Source organism: Ambystoma mexicanum, chromosome 5p (assembly GCF_040938575.1).
Source record: "Ambystoma mexicanum isolate Mex_15411 chromosome 5p, UKY_AmexF1_1, whole genome shotgun sequence".
Classification (NCBI taxonomy): domain Eukaryota; kingdom Metazoa; phylum Chordata; class Amphibia; order Caudata; family Ambystomatidae; genus Ambystoma; species Ambystoma mexicanum.
This window is the reverse complement of record NC_090930.1, coordinates 534,697,374-534,719,415: the sequence shown is the minus strand read 5'-3', so window position 1 is coordinate 534,719,415 and position 22,042 is coordinate 534,697,374.

The window sequence follows — 22,042 nt, the reverse complement described above, 5'->3', positions numbered from 1 at the left end:
AGTGCGTGGTGAGAAGTTAAAACTAAAAGTATATAAAGATGGCCATCATAAAATAATTACCACGATGTACTGGCATTTATACCAATACAGTTGAAACACAGACACAGTAAAGAAATTGACTTAAGAAATTCACGACAGCAAAAGTACTACTTAGTGGTGCACTAACCTGCGTCCGCCGGAGTGATAACAAAGTCAGTCAGAGAGGGCCAATGCCGCGTGTGTAATAATTACAATGCAGGGTGTAAAACATGAAGGGACACCGCGGGCATGCAGCAAAGGGACCTGCGGCATACTGGAGCCAAGTAGGGGGGCAGAAGGCAGCATTTCTACTCTGGCGCCTGAAATAGAAAAAGGCACCCGCGCATAGCGTTGGAAATCACGTGATTGAATGGTCACGTGAGACCAGTGACAAGTACAAAAGCAGGAAGTCGAGGCCGAGTCAAAGATATGCGACCGGCAAAGGGATACCAGGCGAGAAGGAAGACGCACAAGGAGCTCTGCAAGAGAACTCAGGTAAGGCACTATGGGCAGCATTACAATAGAAAACATGAGGCGGATTTTAATTGAATTGATATGAATCGTAAGGGGAAGAGCAGGATATTTGTATACATATGTCCATACCGCCCCTCTACACCTGTTGGTGTTGTTGTTTTTTGTATTGTAGCCGAATAGCTGATAGATTTAGCTAAACCAGATCATTGGAAACACGCAGTCCCAAGTATAAAGCAGGAGCCTGAACACTAAGCACTGCAAGACTCATTTTCTTAACGACATCAGAAATAAGAAACTGTTCCCCATTGGTAAGCCACTGTATGCCCCTTAGATACAATAGCCTTTCAAGAGTGACAATACCAATTAACAACTTAATAAATATATATTTCAAAAAAGGTAGCAGGCGCTCCTCTCCAGAAAGAACATGGCATGATAATCTGTTCTGAATAAATATATAAGTGACAACAAAATTTGAGAGAAAAAATTATAGTGTTTTCCCCTGGTTTGTCTTCATGTCCCTTGTAGCACAAGGACGGTGAGGACATTGGGAGCAACCTGACAAAGGCGGGTAAACTCCAGAGCTGGCTTGTTCGGCCAACAGAATAGAAACGGAGATATAAAATTGGAGACAAGGGTAAGAGCAGTAGAGTGGTTGTTTTAGAACTGAAGGACAACTATTGCAATTCATGTTAAGAACCTTTCTATTTTAAACGGTGCATGTCTGTCACTTTCCATAGGTTTTTTGGGAATGGTGCACTTGAATGGCTAGAACCATCGAGGGATTACCTTGTGCGACATAAGCAGAACCATAACATACTCCTGTGCAAAGAAAAGACTGATCTCGACATGGGATTGAAATAGGATATTGAGATAAAATGAGAACTGACCAAAATATGGGTGTCTTGCTAACATACTATTGAGAATAAACTAAAAAGGATCTCTAGGACATGATGGAACCTAGATTAGAACAGGTTTAAAGAAATGGTAAAGAGATTTAGATATAGAGATAAGAAGACCTAAGAAAATAATACATGTGAAACCTGTCATTACTACCAAGTAGGGTTGCGCCATCGAAAGGTGAATAAGGAGGAGTTAATAAGTTAATGATTCCCTGCTGCTGTGATGTTAAGCATAGCAAATTGTGTTTAAAGATAAAAACAACCAGGATATGGTCGAACACTAAAAATTGATTGTCCTTTACTTGTTTCCCACAGATATCCACTTGGTGTCTTAGCCGGAAGAGAGGAACTAAGGGAGGGACAAGATGTGGATCCCCTTATGATTCTAAGAAGATATCATTGTATTGTACATTGAAATGAATGTGGCATTAGCCCTGATGAATTTCCTAATAGTAGTGATAAAAGTCTAAGGAAAGAAACATGTTGGGAGTGTTTGTGGATGCAGTATGAAAGTTTGGAATGAGTGGAGTAAAGACTGATGGGTGAAAGTGAAAAGGACCAGGGTGTGCCGGCTCAACTAGAGAAGGTTCTGACCACAGATCCATATCGTAAATTAATTTAATGAGAGAATGAAAACATTGATGAACTAAAAAGACCACAGTATATTGTTGAAGTACATTAACAATGGGTTGAAAATTGTATAATTTGTTTTATATTGATTTATGCACGTTTGACATAAAAGTGTATGCTCTTTTATGACACTATGTTTTATACATAAAAAAACTAATAAATTGATATTTTTGATACTTTAAATGAGTAGGTGAAGATTTAATGATTAATAACACATACAAGTGGCAGACACGAATGGAATAAGGGGAAACAAGTGACCCGGTGAATACATTATATTGTACCAAATTGTGAAGGGCTTTTCACACGTGGTCTAGAGAAATATTTCCTCTAGTCTCTCAGGTGTTTGTAAGGAGGTGAGATACAGACCTGGGATTTTCAGTCTCCTCCCGCTGTACAAGTATTCCATCTGTTGATTTTCCATGATATTTGTTAGATAAAATCTGCACATCTCCAACTTCTGCCACTGAGAAAGTGGACAGAACTGAACGTGCAACCTCTTCTCTTTGTGTCGGTGGTTGTTTATTGTCGTGGCGCAATGCCCATGCAATTTAGTGTACTGGCACGGGTTTGGTTATGGAGTGGTGCATGAGTTGGATGATACTTTCAATTAAACACATGAAACTCTGCGATCCACAGTGAACACAGCAAGTTCAGCAGGGGTAGCTCCAGGAGTGAAAAGACAAGGAGAAGCAAATCTGCATCTGCCTTGTTTGGTGCTGGAATATTGTTTGAAATGTAGCCAAATGGGCATCTCCCACCTACCCACCTCCCCAAATCTCTTCTGATCCCTCACAACAAAATCAGGTGAGTGTGACTCTCCTACAACCTGTCCTCAATGATGTCACTCAATTGCATGTGTCTCATCTACTCGCTTGAAGATACAGACATTGACTGGTGTGTTACCAGCCATCTCTCAGAATCTTTAATACCCTCCTTCCACCAAAATCAGGCAAATGTGTCTCTCTGACATGCAGCCCTCAGGGATTCCTGACTCATCACCGTCCTCCTCTGAGGTGGCATCCAGTGGCACATGTCTCGTCCTCCCGAGTTCAAGAGACAGACACTGACTAGTGTGTTACCTGCTACCTCCCTAAATATCTACTTCTCCTTCCCACCAAAATCAGGCAAGCGTGACCCTCCCAGAAGCTTTGCTCAGGGATTGCTTGCTCCTCCCACTCCTCCTCCCATGTGTCACCCATTTGGTAAATGTCACATTCAGTCGCTTCAAGAGACAGACAATTGACTGGTTTGTCACCTGCTGCCTCCCCAAATCTCTGCTTCTCATCCCTGTAAAATCAGGTGAGCATACATCTCCCTCAACCTGCCCTCAGTGATTTCTGGCTCCTCCCGCTCCTCCACCCAGGTGTCACCTGATGGGACGTGTCTTGTCCAATCGCTTGAAGACACAGATACCCACTGATATGTCAATCACCTCCCAAATCGCTCAATGTGTCATGCAGTATTGCAAAAGCAAATGAAACTCTAAATCTCCACCTCTGACTGGGTCCCAGTTACTTACTACCTCGCCCTACCCTTCTTCCTACATCTACTTTAAATGCACCCCATTTATTATGTGTTTTCAAATATCCTAATCCAAGTATCCTAAGCCTACCTACAGCAACAACCTCCGGCCTCTCTGAAAGCTGCATAAGAACAGGAGATCCATCCATATATGTCCCACAGCCATGAACACACACATCAGACACATATTTCCGTATGTTTGTTCTACATAGACAAATCACCCAAAGTCCATCCAGGCCTACTTGTGACAATCCAAGTCATCCACTGTAAACAGTGCTGGAAAAGGAAAAGGAAATGTACTCGAGGAAACCTCTCCTCCTTGGGAGAGGGAGGAGGGCTGGCAGGTTGAGGGGACAGGGCTGAGGAGATGGGCCAGGTCTCGCAACACAGTGGGGTCGATTCATGGAGCAAACATGCGCTGAAAATCCCAGCGCAAGCAGGCGCAAAGTAGCGCAAGCGTGAGAAACCCAGCGCACGCGCACGCGTGCGATTCAAGGAAGACGCTGCGCGTGTTTCCCGCTGTCCGTGCGCCAAATCCTGCCATGGCGCATGCGGGCACACACGGCGTGCGCTACGCGCACAGCAAAAGCGCACATAGCGCGGCGCACACAACCAAAGTGTGCGGAACAGTGGGCGTAACACGCGGAATGGGGAATAATGCGTGAAAAAGAAGCATAACTGGGGAAGTACTGCAGGGATCTACACGAAACGCCCACACGCACTCGAATAACCCGTATTCATGGATTCGAATACGGGAAACACGCGCACGGCAAAAGACGCACACAGGCGTAAACGCGTCCGCCACACGAAGGCAGGCGGAAGCGTCCCCGCGCCCAGTATAAAAGTGCGCGCAAACAACAAACACATATATACAGCTACGATGAATGCCCCATTTGTCGCAGCACTGATCGTGGGACACCGCAGGAGGAGGAGAATAGCCAGGGCATGCATTTTCGCACCACGGACAAGCCTTTTTGGGATGCCTGACGACCAGGTCTACGGCAGGTATAGGTTTCCACCCCATATCATCGTAGACCTGGTCAGGGAGTGGGAAGATGACCTTACATCCCCCACCCTTTGCTCCCAAGCATTGAGCTCCTTGGAGAAGGTGCTCAATGTCCTGCATTTTTTGGCCACTGGGTCATTTCAGCAGACTACTGCCATAGTCAGGGGGGTCTCACAGGCCACGCAGTCACGCTGCCTACACCAGGTACTGGCAGTCATGACAGCGCGCCCCTCAGTCCGCAGGCACATATACATGCCCAGAACACCCGCAGAAAGGCAGGCCGTTGTCCTGGATTTTTTCAGGGTGGCACACTTCCCCAAAGTGCTCGGTGCCATAGATTGCACCCATGTGGCCCTACGTCCACCTAGGGCCACTGAGCACATCTACCGAAACCGCAAGCACTGGCATTCCATCAATGTACAGGTGGTATGCGATGCAAAGGGAATAATCACCTCTGTCTATGCAAACTACCCTGGCTCCACCTATAACAGTTTCATATACAGTCCGCCCTGAGCCGGGCCCTGGAAGCTGGGCAGCATGGCGACACATGGCTCCTAGGTGAGTACAAATGCCCTTGCACATGCATGCATGTCACACACACACACACAAATACACAAACCCCAATAATCACAACCATTTACACCTCCCCAGGGGACAGTGCCTACCCTCTGAGCACCCACATGATGACGCCAATCCGGAACCCCACCACACCACCCCAGGTAAGATACAACGCCGCCCATATTGCAACCAGGGCCATAGTGTAGCGCACATTCGGAGTGCTCAAGTCACGTTTCCGCTCCCTTGACCGCTCTGGCGGGCAGCTACTCTATGCACCCCCAGTAGTGTGCAGGATCATTGTGGCAGCATGTGTCCTGCACAATGTTGCAACACGGCAGGGTGTACCGGTGGACATGGTGGTGCCCCCACATCCCCAACCACAGGCACAGGCGCTGCCCATGGGAGGGGACAGGGCACGTGGCGAGGAAGCCCGGACCCAGCTTGTGGCCACATTTTTCACCTAAACTCCCACCCCTGTGGAGTGCACACAGGCCTGGCACATACCAGGTGACAATCGATGATGACAAAGAGACAGTCAACTGTCACAACCCTTCCACCCTGAGATAGTTGCCATGGAAGTGCCACATTGTCTGCATCCCTAGCTACTTAAACACAAGCTATCCTGTGTGACCAAAAGGCGCACATATGACATGACATGGTATGGCATTTGTAACGTGCCTATACACAAGTATTTCAAGGTGCGATGACGCAGGGAGGGGGGAAAAGGGAAGACAGACAACGATACTACTAGGCCAGGTGTCATTTAGATTGTGAAAGTGCAGGGGTAGGGGGAAGGGAAAAGTGCAAGAGGAAGGGGAGGGGGGGAGTGCAGTACAGGGTAAGTAGACTAAAAAACAAATAAATAGGCCAGCTGGTGGCAACTGCAAAGGTAAGTGCAGACAAGTGCTGGGAAGGGGGGGCTGTAGGGATAGAGAGACAGTCCCGCAGTGCAGGGGTTTCCAGGGAGGCAGTGCAAGTGGAGAGTGGCTGCGCAAGGGACCGAGGTCGGTGAGAGTGGCCCAGTTGCAGATCCAGTGCAGTTCCGGTGAAGAATTTTGCAAGGGAGAGGCAGAGACAAAGCAGAAGCAAAGAGGAAGGCCTTGAGGTGCTTCCGGAACCGGAGATGGTTCTCCTCAAGTTCAAGTGAGGCAGGAAGGCTGTTCCAGAGGGAGGCCACTGCCACGGAGAGAGATCTACCCCCAGCTAGTTGCTTTGAGAAGCGGATGACCCTGACATGCAAGGTGTGAATCACACACACCTGCAAAACAGGCCATGGCCATCACTGTTATGTCACTCAACCCCTCCCAAACCACAATATGACATGGCAAGCAATACCCATACACCAACACAGTAACAATAAGGTACACATTGCCATGTCAAAAATGTACAGTGGCATCAGACAATGATGCCTGACATGGAATCAGATGAAATGACTGACCAACAACCTCCCACCCAAAATAAGTCATTTCCAAATGCATTACAAGAGTTGTAGACGTAACATAACAATGAATGCCTGTCTACATGCACATTGTGCATTGCAAAATCAACACTGCAGCTTCTGTGTGCTGTGTCCAACTCCTGCAACACACTGCTCAGCGCACAGCACAGTGAACAGCCATTGTGTGTGATGCACACCCTGAGCATCACATCTAAGCGACAGACCACATCAAAAAGCAAATTAGGCATGTACAGGATCCATAATTGGTCACAGAACATGTGCTGCAAGGACACTGTGGGCACCATAAGGCAAACAGTGTACACGTGGATATGCAAGGGTGGTTGTACATGTAGTGCATCATAGTGCAAGTGTGTGGGTCAGTAAGGACATGCACTCAACATATGCATGTGCAATCAAGTGACCATCAGTGTCCTCTACACATCACATGTGAACATTCACCATGTGTACACCCCAGCATGTCAAACCACAACTATCCCCTCACACCTGAAAGGTAAACACAACACATGAACAGGAATTGATCAGCAGAACACAACATGTACATAGGATACCACCATTACAATGTCAGGGTTCCCATCACACTGCAGGGCAAGGCAACTATCAACAACAACCCCCCCTCCCTCACAAATGACCATGACCCACTGAATAACTGCACCTGGGTCATGGAGCCTTCAACCCTCAATTTCACCTGGCCACAGGATCACCCTTCCCCTTCGTCACAATCTCCCACCTTGTGTGTAAAAAGGTGCCTGCACCCTCAGAGTCCACCCTCATTTGCAAAATCACAAAATCCAAGCCAGAAAAACGAACCAGAACACCCTCCAGTAGATGACTTGACGTAGCAGTACCTCACAAAGGCCAAGTACTACCACAATGATGTAACAACCAAGGTAGCACAGTAAAACAATGTCACAACAGGATGTGAACCATGTGAGGTACATAACATAGAATGATGCACCATGAATAGATGTGTACTGTCACAGGTCCCGTGTACAGGCTCAGGAGTGTCACAAAACAACCACCCCCACCGTGTCCCGGGTGCCTGCAAGGTCAAACTCACACAGGCCTCTCAGACCCTGGTGGGGAAGGAGGGTCATTGATATGCAGTCGGGACAGGTGTTGGCACACTGGATAACTGGAATGAGTGGCAGGAGAGGGGAGGAGGAATGACACATGAAAGTAGGGAATGCACAAAAATGTACTACCTGCATGAACACATACACAATCCGAACAAACTTGGACATCATTGTCATGGCCTTCTGTAGTCCAGGCTTAGGAGTGGCATGAACCAACCACCCCCTCTAGGGTTTTGGCGCCTGCAAGTTTGGGGCTTACACAGGCATCCGCAACCGCAGCGGGGAAAGAGGGTTAGGGAACGTTGCTTGGATAGGTACGGGAAGCAGGAACACCGGGTAGAGGGTACAGGGTTTAAAATTGGATAGGACTCCGGGTGATTAGGGGAAAAAAAACATACTAAATTGAATTACACATTCATCCATGCATTAGTTCACCCCCTAGCAAGCCTATGCAGAGCAGTTTGAAAGAAAAACAACAAGATACTTAGCTCTGGTTTTGAGTGCTAGCCTCCTGCCTGCGCACTCTCAGGTCCGGTTACAGGAGCACAGCAATGCTGCAAAGAGAGACACAGTCAATAATCTGTACGTGCCCATTACACAAAAACATACCACCAAACATGCCCATTAGCAACAAACTACTCTACAAACAGACAATCTGGTGTAGATGCTTCGTACCCATATATAACATTACCCCTGTGATGGGTCATACACAGTCAATGCAGTAAGTCAGCCGCCGGTGGGTGCGTGGCAAATGGAACACCAATGTGTCACAATTCACACAAAATGCAATGTTCCCTGGGTAAGCAGACAGACCCATATAGCAAGGCATGACTTCAGAACAAGTCGTGTTCCACCATGACCGAAACAAAGTTGGCAGTGCATGTATCAAAATGTACATGGAAATGAAATGCACTGCACCCAAGTATGTCCCTTGCTGTATGTCCCTGTGAGCTGCCCCTTTCCATGTCTCGGAAGGCTACATGGTTGATACAAGTGCCTCAATGGACCTTGGTGTACCGGAGGGTATGTGCCACTGCCCCTGCAGGTGTCCCAGACAACCTTACAATCAACAGTCATCAGTCCACCAACACATCTGAGCTGCATTGTGTGCTTCAACACCAATATTCGTCCAAGCTCACCCTGAGTGCTGTGACTAAGCCTGCATGTGCAACTCGCCTGGTGCAAGCTTTGCTGTGTTGTGGCCCCCCTGTGCTGCTCACCTTGCCTGGAGTTCCTTGGAACACGTCAGCAGTTCTAGGATGTAGGTCTGCAATCCCTGTGCCTCTGCTTGTGCACACATGTGCATGTGGGCACCAACAAACATGTCCAGAATTCAGACGTCAAATGGGCCATGTCTGCTGGCAAAAGTGCTCTGGAGGCTCATCCCCCTGCAGAAAGGGCATGAAACACATGATTAATGCTTTAAAGTCATCTGTGTGTGTCTCTTCAGGCATCTCATTACTGGGCCATGTCAGAGACTTACATCAGAAATCACACCATCAGTCCGTCTTCACATCCAAAGTGTGGAACACACTATCTATGGCATGAATCGCAACAAGCACGTGTACAGTAAAGATAAGAAACATACTACACAATGCATAGCAATGAATGTACACATTAATCATGAAACACCTCATCTAGCAAAAGCTGAACAGTGGACAATAACACCGCAATCATCCCTACTAGGGGTGTCAACACAAGTCACACAGCACCAGACATGCCACAGATATGACAGTTCAAAGCCCTTGTGTAATAGGTTGTCACACCGAACCATCCTTGCGAGCCCATGGATAAGGGAGGCAGGAGTGGCATATGTCAAGGACCCCAAGCAGCAAACACATACACAAGACAAGCCTGAAGGGCCCAGCTGGAACAGACAGTGGATGCCTTCAAAAGCCACAAAGCCCCGCACCGTCACATGAAAGCACAATAGACAAGCAATTTTAAACTATATTAACTAATAACACTAACTATGGAAAACCTACATTACCTAATTAAACTAACTATCAAACAGAAACTTAACTAACTAAACTAAAAGAAAAATCAAAAATGGCCACATACGTCCCGGGGGGGAGGGGAGGCACCCAGGAGGGGGGAGGTACAGGGTGCTGCTCAACACCCACATGCGATGATGCTGAACAAAAAAATAAACCTCCATGGGCTCAACGCCTGCACAGCCCGACCTATGTGGGAGATAGATGGTCGTCTGAGTCTGGCTCATCCTGGAAAGGAGGACGTGGCACAGCAGCCTGGCCACGCCTAGCCGCAGCTTGCCCCTCGTTGGCAGCAAGTCTGCCAGACGGGTGAGCCTGGTTCTGTGTGGCGATGTGACGTAGGTCTGCATGCAGAACCTCACGTGATACACGTGCTTCCTCTTGCAAGGTAGCACGTGTAACATGGAGTTCCTCCTGCAAGGCCTGGATGGACAACCGCTGCACCTCCCGGCAAGCCTGTAGCTCAGCCGAGATGGTACGCTCAAGCTGTGCAAACCTCTCCTCTGCCCGCTACCTCTGGGACATCATAAGGACACCCAGAGTGGATTTGAGGGAAGCATACTCCTCCCTCAGGGCATCCATGTGCGCCTCTGCGTGAGCTGCAATTGCTTGACACAGAGACGACATTTCAGCCTGGCGTGCCCTGTCTGAGGCCGCCATGCCCAGGCTGAGCGAGCGGGCCGTGGACCTTGCCACCTGCTGCTGGAGAAGCACCTGCCTAGCAGGGGGGAGCACTGATCGGGCCACACGCTCCATGCTCTCAGCGATGTTCTCCATTGCTGCCCCCTGCCGTTCTGAATTGGCAGTCATGTCTTGCTCCCACTCAGTATACTGCGGTTGCGCGCGGCGACCGCGTTGCCGGGCTTGACCCCTGCGGGACCCAAGGACCGGGGGTCCTCGCTGTGTTGGCACCGCCCGCAGCTGCACGACTACATGCCCCTGTCGACGTGATGTCCCCGGCACATCAGTGACTGGTGTGGAGGGTGACCCTGCGTCCCGATCCACCACGGGCAGAGGAACCAAGACTGTCTGATCCCTCAGTGCAGGTGTCGCAGACAGAGGAGTGTCCACATCAGAATCACTCACCCCTGACACATGGACTTGATGCTCATCCAACTCAACATGGACGTCAGAGTCGTCATCAAGGCTGGACTCATAGGCAGCCAGAGACAAGATGGACTGTAGCACTTGGGGGTTTTCGTGGCCTACCACCCCACGACCCCCACTTGTGCCAGGTTGATGTAGTGGTAACAACCCTGTGTCTGGCATGACAACACCATCCTCCGCCTCCATTGCGTCATCACCTGAAAAATAGAGAGAAAAAAGGTCACTACACATGTCAGAAGCACACAACACACATACACCGACAACAAACGCATCAGGCAGACATGTGACACACAACATATAACTTGGCATGCATGCTTGGTCAACTTTGAATTGCTTCTGTGATCTGCTGAAAGGTGGCAGTTTCCATGGAAGTGGGTCTATGTAGTGCAGAAAATGTGTACGCCACTCACTACCTACATGTACAAGGACTCCATGGTGTGTGCCAGGAAATGTGAAGGCAGTGCAAGGTCAAATTCAGGCATCACATTCATTGTGCATTCAATGTGTACCATATCTAGAAGCCAAGCACCCCTCCACCCCAGTACAAAAGCAGGGATGCCTAGCATGGTATCAAAAGGCTGACCATACACCTGTGTATTGACAGGCAGTGTTGACTGGCATCAACAGCTTAATGTGATTCAAGTGACAACACTGCAAATGATGGTGGGACAGTAAGCAGGACACATGATGAAAACTATGGAGGCCGCCATAGACACAACAACAGTTGGACAGAGTCATTGGCCATTGAACAGGCTGAGGCCTGTGAGCCACACAGATTGTCAGACCCTAAACATGTGTGCAACGCAGTACTGAGCCACAGTTGACATGGGAAGGCTGATGAGATGCCATGCAATGTATGTCACCCAGGACTTGTATTACAGTGATCATCCAGTCAAGGGCAGATAGGGGCATGCGTGCAATGTACATGGAGCATGAATGGGCACTCATGTCCCTGCGGGACATCTGACCTATGCACAGTACAAGTGAGATACCCTGCATCAAGTACTAAGGCTGTACCACACGGCATATGTCTGGCAGATTCTACGCTGGAAGTTAGCATCTACACAGGACGAATGAACAGGAAAGTACACATTGGCAAGATTGAAGCAGACCAGTGCAAAGGTGGAACTGGGGTGCAGAGTGGCGGAGGAGGGGCAAGGGAGCATGCCTACATGGAGTCCCCGCATGCAGGCAGAGGAGACATGCATCACGGAAGCATTGCATTACTTACACATCAGAACCATGTACACGTCACATGTAGTGGCAATCATGCACAACACATCCCACAAGTGAAACACACACGTCCTCAACAAACACGCATCAACACTCACTGGACTGGGCATCAAAGTCCAGCATCTCTCCCACTCCTTCGACCAATTCAGGTGGTATGAACTCCGCAACGAGTGCCTCATGCGGAGTGAGCTCTTCCTCCTCTGGTGCAGGCCCACCGCCAGTCACCAGAGTCAAGTTGTAATTAGAGGCACGCTTAGCCTTAGTGCTGCATTTGATGTCATTCCAACGCTTTTTGCACTCTTGCGCCGTGCGCACCTCATGGCCGAATGAACTGACATGTTCCGCAACATGCTTCCAGTGGGTGTCACGTTGGGCAGTTGTAGTCTGACTATTGGCACCCACTAGCATGTCACGGCTGTGGCCTCGCACGTAGCCCACGAGGAAGTCCAGTTCCTGCTTGCAGAAAGGCTTCTTCCTCGACATGCAGGAGGTCGTGGCTGTGTGTGGGGTCCTAGCCTGTGCTGCAGGTGCAACCTTCCTCCTCTTGGACTGTGGCGCAGACCCTGGCTGGCTAATGCCGCCCTGACTAGTATGGCCAGTAGGTTCGGTGGATTGAGCCAAGGGAGTGGCAGGTGGAGGGACAACCAAAGGCCTGACTTGTGTCAGTGGCATCTGGGTGCCCTCTAATGGACCCTGCGCAGCAACATCAGCTGTGGCAGGGTCATTGACCGCAACGGTCCTGGTTGGCAGACTCACAACCGGGGTGTTGTTGGGTGCATCTACCCCTGCACTTGCCAACACCCGGCTGTTCGGGGCAGCAGATGACATAACTGCCCCAGGGACACGTGTCTTGGTCTGAGCAGCCCGGCCTGCCCCTGTGGTTTCCCTCCTGGCCTGTTGGAAATCTACCAAGGGCTCCTCAAGTGCCAATGCAGCCTGCGCTGGCAGACCCTGAGCCTGGGTGGCAGTGTCCACAGCTGCACCTGCAGCTACCACTACCCTTGGGCCCGTGGCAGTCGATGGAACGGACTGCCGGGTCACACGGGCGCCAGTGCCAGATGCAGAAGCTGCATCCCCCAGAATCACAGGGGGTGGTGGCATGACTGCACCGACACATGGCACAACATTGTGCTCAAGTGGCGCACCCTTGCCTCTTCCCCCTCTGTGGCCTCCCTGGACACCCTGGAGTCCCCATACTCCCTGGTCACCACGGCCACGTCCCCGACCACGCCCACCAAGAGGAGTACGCCCAGCTGAGGCGCCCCTCACCTTTGGTGTCCTCCCAACCATGGCACAGATGTTGTAGTGCCGGCACAGATGGAGTAGTGCCAATGGGAGGTGTACACCACAATTGACCTGGGCAATTGGGGTGAAGGGGGTGGGAAGCAAGATGTTAACAGCCCCCTGCACCTGCAAGGCTGTATGTGACCCCAGTGATGTAGTGACGGGTCACGCAACGCTCAGGCACCCCAAAACTGCAGTAAAACCGTGCACGCAACCCTGCAGCTTACGTGCGTTGATTCAACCTCCCGCACTACGCAGTGGCACCCAGTAACACGAATAACGCGTACGCGTGGGACACGCAGGCTACTATGACATCGAAAATGGGTGCGATACACAGGGGCACCCACAGTGGGAAAAATAGCATGCGCGACTCACCGTCTGACTAGCGCGATGCAGAAAAACACGTGTAGCCAATACCCCCGCCAAAAGAAGAGATACGTCCTTGATAGCTGTGAAGTTGTGATGGAGCGTGAAACAACAGGAAGCAGCAACACACGTCGGTCTCCACGAAAGGCACGTACAGCGAACTGCTGGCCCCGCTCACCTTTAACCCGTGCTGAGGGAAACGCCTGCACCCGTCACATCACTTACGCGCATGGGCCCTTTCCTCGGATTACATGCGGACGTGCAGTTTTTCACGCGCGCTGAAACGCCCATGCACGCCTGCGCGCGTCACGTCACCGAGGCGCTTGCGCTTGAAGGGCCTTCTGTCCAATGAAATTGTGTATGCGGGCAGACGCGCTTACGCGCTAAGGGCCTTTCCTCGAATTACACGCTGACGTGCAGAATTTTCACGTGCCAAATCACTCCGTATCAAGCTGGCCACACGTAAGCACACGGAAGACCACGCTCCTGCCCAGAAGGCCGGATTACTGCCCCCCAGAGCCCCGCGCACGCTCCCACCTGCCATCTGCTGCTGCCTGACTGCCTGCTGCCCACGTGCCCTGCCATTTGCTGCCTGCACATCAGCCAGGGGTGCTGTTGCTGTGACCACCCCTGCTGAAACCAAAGACTCCCGACTGGGATTCCATCGCTCCACAGCCCAGCCCCAGGACCCAGTTGCCCACCCACTCCTGCCTCTGGGGTTGTCATGTCGGGCACTGCAACATCTGGCACCACTGACAGCCCCCGGCCAGAGAGGCAGAGGGGCACCAGCTTCAGTGCCAGGGAAGTTGGTGTCCTGGTGGAGCAAGTCCTGGGGCAGTATGATGCCCTCTTCGGAAGTGTGCGCGCCGACAAGGAAGGACGGACTCGGATCTGGACGGACATCGTGACTGCCATCAACGCAGAGGGGGTGGCAGTCCACGACTTCCAACATGTCAAGAAGCGCTGGGAGGACTTCAGGTCCAGGACCCTCAACAAGGCCCGGCGCCTCTTAAAGGCAGCGGATGCTAAGGGGCGCCGGGGCCACTTGTCGGAAGATCAGATGAGGGTCCTGGAACGCATATCCCCAGTGCTCCACGTCCAGGTCCTTGAGAGGCAGACCCATCTGGAGTCGAGCGGTAAGTGTACATGCATCCTGATTGTAAGCTGTGCGTGTGGTGATGTGCCAGTAGTGTGCAGATTGCACATCTGTTTGTATGGGGCCGAGTATGGGTGGGGGTGTACAGGGCCGTGAGGCTAACACATGCGAGGGCTGTCATGTGTGAGACATGGATGGTGCTTGTGTGTGTAGGCTTGCATGCCAAATGCAGTTGTGTGGGCACACATGTTTGGATGAATGTGTATGTAAGTAGGCATGTTCGTGATGTCATGCATGTATGTTGTTTCCAGCTGCATGTATCAGCACTGTGTACATGTGCATGTGTGTGTATTTGACAAGGGTGCAACAGTGATGCAACATGGATGCATGTGACAGCGGGATGTGGAAGCCTGATTGGCAGATGTGACATGGATGCCCATCTGAACACTGCGACAGTTGGCAGAGGTGTACACATGCATGCAAGTGTGGTGGTGTGTGTACATGTGTAGTGCACTCCCTGTGTTGCATGTGATGTCTGGCTCACCTTTGCCTGCTCATGCTGTAGTATGTGTATGGATGGTGCTGGCAGTTGCGATATGGCTGTGGTATGGCTCATGTGTGCAAGTTGAAATGACATGTGTGTTGGGGATTGTGATGGCTTGTCTGAGGTTTGCCAATGCCACTCATGTACAACTGTCATGTGTGTATGTGTCCATTGTACAGTGCCCTGATGCCTGTGTTTTATTTCTCCCTGTCTGCAGCGTCAACTGATGAAGAGGGCGGAGAAGGTGCTGTGGAGCACAGCGGCGGGGATCGCACCGCCAGCCGGAGACGCAAGGCCCGGCTCCCCTCCCAGGTTGTGATCTCGTCGGGGAGTGAGGAGTCCGGTGCCGCGTCCCAGGCCGCAGCTGCCGGGGGGAGGTCCAAGAGGCAGAGGTTGGAGTTGGACTCCTCGGCAGCAGAAGGGGCAGCTGGGACCCCACAGGGCCCAATGGGGGAAGATGGCACAGAGTCATCCAGGTTGGTGGGGGGTTTGGTGGAGGAGGAGGCCGTGCAAGCAACAGAGACAGGGTCTGGAGGTGGGGATTCCACTGGTGCTAGTGGTGCAGTGCAGGACCAGGGACAGGAGGCAGCACAGGCCGCCGCGGAGGTGCCTGTGTGCAATCCTGTCCCTGATCCTGTCACTGCATCATCTTGCACCAGCAGGGATGCCTACGTCCAGACCCGTTTTCAGGCAGGGGATGAGCTCACGACAACTGGCCTTCCTCTGCCTGCGGACGAGGCTATCCGGGTCCGGGTTGAGCCTGTCCTGACTGGTGTGGCGTTGCGTCAACGGGCCATGCGTGGTGACCTGCAGTCTTTTCATGAGGAGACTGCACGTCATCTCGAATGGCTCGTTGACCGCGTCGGCCTAGTGGGACAGGTCACCCAGGCCGGATTCCTCCGTTTGATGGGGCTTGCTATGACCCCCTCCTCAACTGAACCCCCTATGCGCCAGTCGTCCTCTGTGCCATCTTCCCACCCATCAGTCACCTGGGTGCCCTGTGGAGCTGCCTCTGGCAGTGCGGCCAGGCTGGTGGAGGAGGCATCCCTGCCACAGTCGGGAGTCGGACGTCCAGCAGGGGTGGCCACATCAACGACTGCACCCCAGCCAGCGGAGGATGTGCAGGCAGCAGGAGGCAGTGCACGGGCAGAGGCACAGCAGCAGCAGCAATGTGGTGGGAGCCATGATGGCTCGGGGCCTTCGACATCACAGGGGCAGGCATCGGCCGGAGGGCAGGAGGACCCAGGACGGGAAGTGTCTTCCGTGTGGCAGCGGTTGGGCCATGCCATAGATGCGGAGCGGCAGCAGGCAAAAGAGGCACGGCTCACGACGGTCAGGGCGGAGAACTCCATGCGGAGGGCCCTGAGGCGGGCCGAGTGCCTAGAGGCAATCCGCAGGGGGTTGGAGGTGGACACGTCGACGGCCCTGCGGACCCTTGGGGCCATGGAGGAGGACCGCCTCCGGGACATTGAGCAGGAGTTCGATGATGCCCTGGCCCGGGACATCCAAAAGTGAGCCGTTGGACTAGCACGCTGCCCTTGTAAATAGTTCTGTAGTTAGTGTTAGGTTTCCTTTGGTTTTGAATTTTTTTTGGACCTTTTGGACAATGGGCCACATTTTTGTATATAGTTTTTTTTATTAGGTAGTGTTATTAGACAGGTTTCATTTCTTCTGTTGGGGGGTGGGGGTGCAGGGGGACATGAGTTGGACATGAGTGGGGGCCTGCTGGCAGGTGCCCCACAGTGCTGGGGGGTGGGGGTGCAGGGGGACATGAGTTGGACATGAGTGGGGGCCTGCTGGCAAGTGCCCCACAGTGCTGGGGGGTGGGGGTGCAGGGGGACATGAGTTGGGGGCCTGGTGGAGGGTGCCCTGCACTGCTGGGGGGTGGGGTTGCAGGGGGACATGAGTGGGGGCCTGCTGGCAGGTGCCCCACAGTGCTGGGGGGTGGGGGTGCAGGGGGATGTGAATTGGGGGCCTGGTGGAGGGTGCCCTGCACTGCTGGGGGTTGGAGGTGCAGGGGGACATGTATGGGGGCCTGGTGGAGGGTGCCCCACAGTGCTGGGGGGTGGGGGTGCAGGGGGACATGAGTTGGACATGAGTGGGGGCCTGCTGGCAGGTGCCCCGCAGTGCTGGGGGGTGGGGGTGCAGGGGGACATGAGTTGGGGGCCTGGTGGAGGGTGCCCTGCACTGCTGGGGGGTGGGGGTGCAGGGGGACATGAGTGGGGGCCTGGTGGAGGGTGCCCCACAGTGCTGGGGGGTGGGGGTGCAGGGGGACATGTGTGGGGGCCTGGTGGAGGGTGCCCCACAGTGCTGGGGGGTGGGGATGCAGGGCAACATGTGTGGGGGCCTGGTGGAGGGTGCCCCACAGTTCTGGGGGGTGGGGGTGCAGGGGGACATGAGTTGGGGGCCTGGTGGAGGGTGCCCTGCACTGCTGGGGGGTGGGGGTGCAGGGGGACATGTGTGGGGGCCTGGTGGAGGGTGCCCCACAGTGCTGGGGGTGCAGGGGGACATGAGTTGGGGGCCTGGTGGAGGGTGCCCTGCACTGCTGGGGGGTGGGGGTGCAGGGGGACATGTGTGGGGGCCTGGTGGATGGTGCCCCACAGTGCTGGGGGGTGGGGGTGCTGGGGGACATGAGTGGGGGTGCAGGGTAGTCCCCCGTGGTGTGGGCTGCCTGCAGAGGTTGTGGAGCGAACACCTGGGAGCACCCACACCGCCAATTCACGTGTAGTACTCCACAGAACCCCTGAAATACACGTACCCTGCTGATATCGCGTGTGAAACTTCCCGTGCACCCCAAAATACACATACCCAGGACATTCGCGTGTGGAACTTCCAGCGCACCCCTGGAATACACGTACCCAGCAGAAATCACGTGTGAAACTTCCCGCGTACCCCTGAAATACACATACCCTGCTAAATTTGCGTGTGAAACTTCCCGCGCACCCCAGTAATGCACGTACCATGCTCGCACAGGGCCAATCGCATGTGAAACTTCCCGCGCACCCCAGTAATACACGTACCACGCTCGCACAGGACCAATCGCATGTGAAACTTCCCGCGCACCCCTGAAATACACGTACCCTGAAATACACGTACCCTGCTGAATTCACGTGTGTAACTTCCCGCGCACCCCGAAATACACGTACCCAGGACATTCGCGTGTGGAACTTCCAGCGCACCCCTGATATACACGTACCCTGATGGAATCGCATGTAGAACTTTCCACGCACCCCTGAAATACACGTACCCTGCTGAATTCACGTGTGTAACTTCCTGCGCACCCCGAAATACATGTACCCAGGACATTCACGTGTGGAACTTCCAGCGCACCCCTGATATACACGTACCCTGATGGAATCGCGTGTAGAACTTTCCGCGCACCCCTGAAATACACATACCCTGCTGAATTAACGTGTTTAACTTCCCGCGCACCCCGAAATACACGTACCCAGGACATTCGCGTGTGGAACTTCCAGCGCAGCCCTGATATACACGTACCCTGATGGAATCGCGTGTAGAACTTTCCGCGCACCCCTGAAATACACGTACCCTGCTGAATTCACGTGTGAAACTTCCCGCGCACCCCAAAATACACGTACCCAGGACATTTGCATGTGGAACTTCCAGCGCACCCCTGATATACACGTACCCTGATGGAATCGCGTGTAGAACTTTCCACGCACCCCTGAAATACACGTACCCTGCTGAATTCACATGTGTAACTTCCCACGCACCCCGTAATACACGTACCCAGGACATTCGCGTGTGGAACTTCCAGCGCACCCCTCATATACACGTACCCAGCTGAAATCGCGTGAAACTTCCCGCGCACCCCTGAAATACACGTACCCTGCTGAATTCACGTGTGAAACATCCCGCGCACCCCTGATGTACACGTACCCTGATGGAATCGCGTGTGGAACTTCCCGCGCACCCCTGAAATACACGTACCCAGCTGAAATAACGTGAGGAACTTCCCGCGCACCCCAGTGATACACGTAACCCGCTTGCCGTGCTGGTACTGGGTTAGCGCAGCCCTTTGCGCTGGATTGTGGATTTTGATGGCTTTTCCCTGCGCAAGGGGCGTTCTTGGGGGCGTAATTGGTGCTGCTGCAGGGTCGCTGTGCCACTGTGCACCACGGCTGGTTTTGGTGGCTGGAATCCATGAATACGCTGTGCGCAGAAATGTATTTTGGCGCACGCGGCTGGCGCAGGGATTCGCACGTGCACACTGTGCACCAGCCGCGTGCGCCACTTGTGCGCTGAATTCTATGAATTACCCCCAGTATCTCTTCATGGAACCCAGGCCTGGTGATTTGCATGAAAGCGAAGAGCACTTTGGGAACATAAGAATGCCAACAATGTTACATTTGAAACATATCTGTGATAGTAATTCAGCAAGTTACCCTTTTGAGCGAATAATGGAAGTTGCATTCAGCCCTTTTCATTGGTCGCAATACTCACCCTAACAAAAAAAGACTCTAAATTACAAGACATATATACCAATTTGGACAGTTTCTGAACAGGATGTGTCGACTTGGTTGTTTCTGCATTCAGTGTCTTATGCCCACTTCTCTGAAGTGTGTGTGTGTGTGTGTCTGTGTGTGAGTGAGAGCTCAGTTTATGAACAGATCTGAGAGTTTGTTAGGCTGGTCCCAGGTCTTAGGAAGACGCTGGCAAGACAAACTTTGCCAGAGCTCCTCTCTGTCCTGTTTTGCCCATTTCCTACCCTGACTGTAAAGACATCTGTTACCTGGGAGTGAAGGATCTCGAGTGTAAAACTGAAGGTTGTGTGATAGAGAATCTCTTTATTCAATGGTGGAACCTGGAGATAAGATCCCGATATGTAAAAGCTACAAACTGTAACCTTGAGTGTAGTCTCCAAAGAACACCAAAGTCAAAATGCAACACTGTGAGTGAGAGATGCGTCCTTTGCTGAATGCTAGAACCTGGAATAAATGTTCCAAAGAGTGCAAAAGCCACAACTGAACGCTGTGAGAGAGAGAGAAAGAACTTGCACTGTGCCCTGGAATCAGGAATGAAAATTCCCAGGTGGACAACAGAGAGATATCCAGAAACCTGGACTGAGGATTTCCCAGAGGGCCAGGTCCTTCTCACACATATAACACTGGAAGCCAAGCCATACAACTCTGTGACACAAGAAAATAAAAGCTTTTATCACAGTGAAATAATACATACAATGTTCTAATTTGCATGAAGACATAAACAATTCCAGAATACACAATTATTGATCTAAAAGGAAGGTATTACCCAAATTGTTCGTTTACAATTGTTCGAATGACACAATTGTTTGAATAATGGGGGTCCTAATTGACCTTCTGCACAATTGACCGTATGGTCATTTTAATATATATTATGGGTTGGGTTGGTGTAATAATAATATAAGGGGATTGGGAGGGGGTTTTGGGTGGGGGTTGGATTGGGTGGGGGACTGCGGGGGGCTTCCCCCACATATATATCCTAATTGACCATTTAAATTCGGTCAATTGTGCAGAAGGTCAATTGTTATTCGAACAATTGACATTCGAACAATTTGTATACAACCATCTAAAAGGATGTGGTAAGCGAGTTTGCCAGTAATTTGGCAGATTAACCACAGAATTACCACCAACTCGTAATGATGCCCAAGATTCTATGAAAATAGAAATGCTTTAATCAAACACACTAATGTACAAATAACTATAAAACCACCCCTGTAAGAGAGAACACAGAATATGCAAAAGATAGAAAGTTGCAGCACTCTGGGTAAAATAACAGGGGTAAAAAGGCAAGAAACAATCACAAGCAATTTATAAACATATGGCTTTCAATGGAAAATGGTGCAAAAATGACCTAATCAGTCTCTAGGGCCCAAAGATAGACTGGGGGCTGTTGTGGGTCAATAGTGCCATTCCATCGTTTTTAGGCAGTTCGACAGCATCAAACCAGACTTCAAGATGTGCTGTGGTGCTGGCCAAATCAGGATTGGGTGCGGCAAGCAGGTTGTTCGAGCAAATGGATAACATGCTTCTCTTGGCACAGTGCCGCCGTGAGCCAGTATAACAGGTGCAATGCAGTGATAGTTCAAGTTCTTTGAAGTGCTAAAAGCAGCACTGGCAAATCCCTCTGGTTTGAGCGCGGTGAACACGGTTTGAATGCGTTACGACTGGTTCAATGCAGCAAAAAAGTAGCTTTGGCTGAGCTGGTCCTTCAGTTGCTGTAAGACCCACTCCTGGGTCTCTAGGCCAGGATGCGTCCATTGAGATTCTGCTCTCCCAGCATCGGGATGTTTGGTGCAGAGTGGCAGGTCCTAGTCCTCATCATGAGTCATTCCAATGTGCCCTGGGTGAGGAATGAGAGATGCCATCACCTCTATGTTTTGAGCGGGCAGGAAGCAGAGCTTGGCTGTGCCTTGCATTGCTCCTTCTTCACCTCAATGACTGAGGGCTTTGGAAAGATCAACTCTCCCAAAAGAGGTCCAAATGAATACTTCCTTAAGTTCTTGAAGTCCAAAACTGAATCAAATGACTGGGAACACTCTCTTTTATAGGCAGAAAACCACAGGCGATTGGACTAAAGCATGCCTGCTTTAAGGGGTCCAATCTGTGGTCTTGACACAGGTGGTCGTTGCCATCTTGCATCCAACCCAAAATTCATTGTGCTAAAGGAAGTGGAGGAGTTCAGAAGGAATGCTGAGCTTGCTCTGTCTACACTAACTCCAAACCTTTCTGTGTTCATAACATCAATGGCCCATTTGGTATGCAACACCCTGCTATGCGG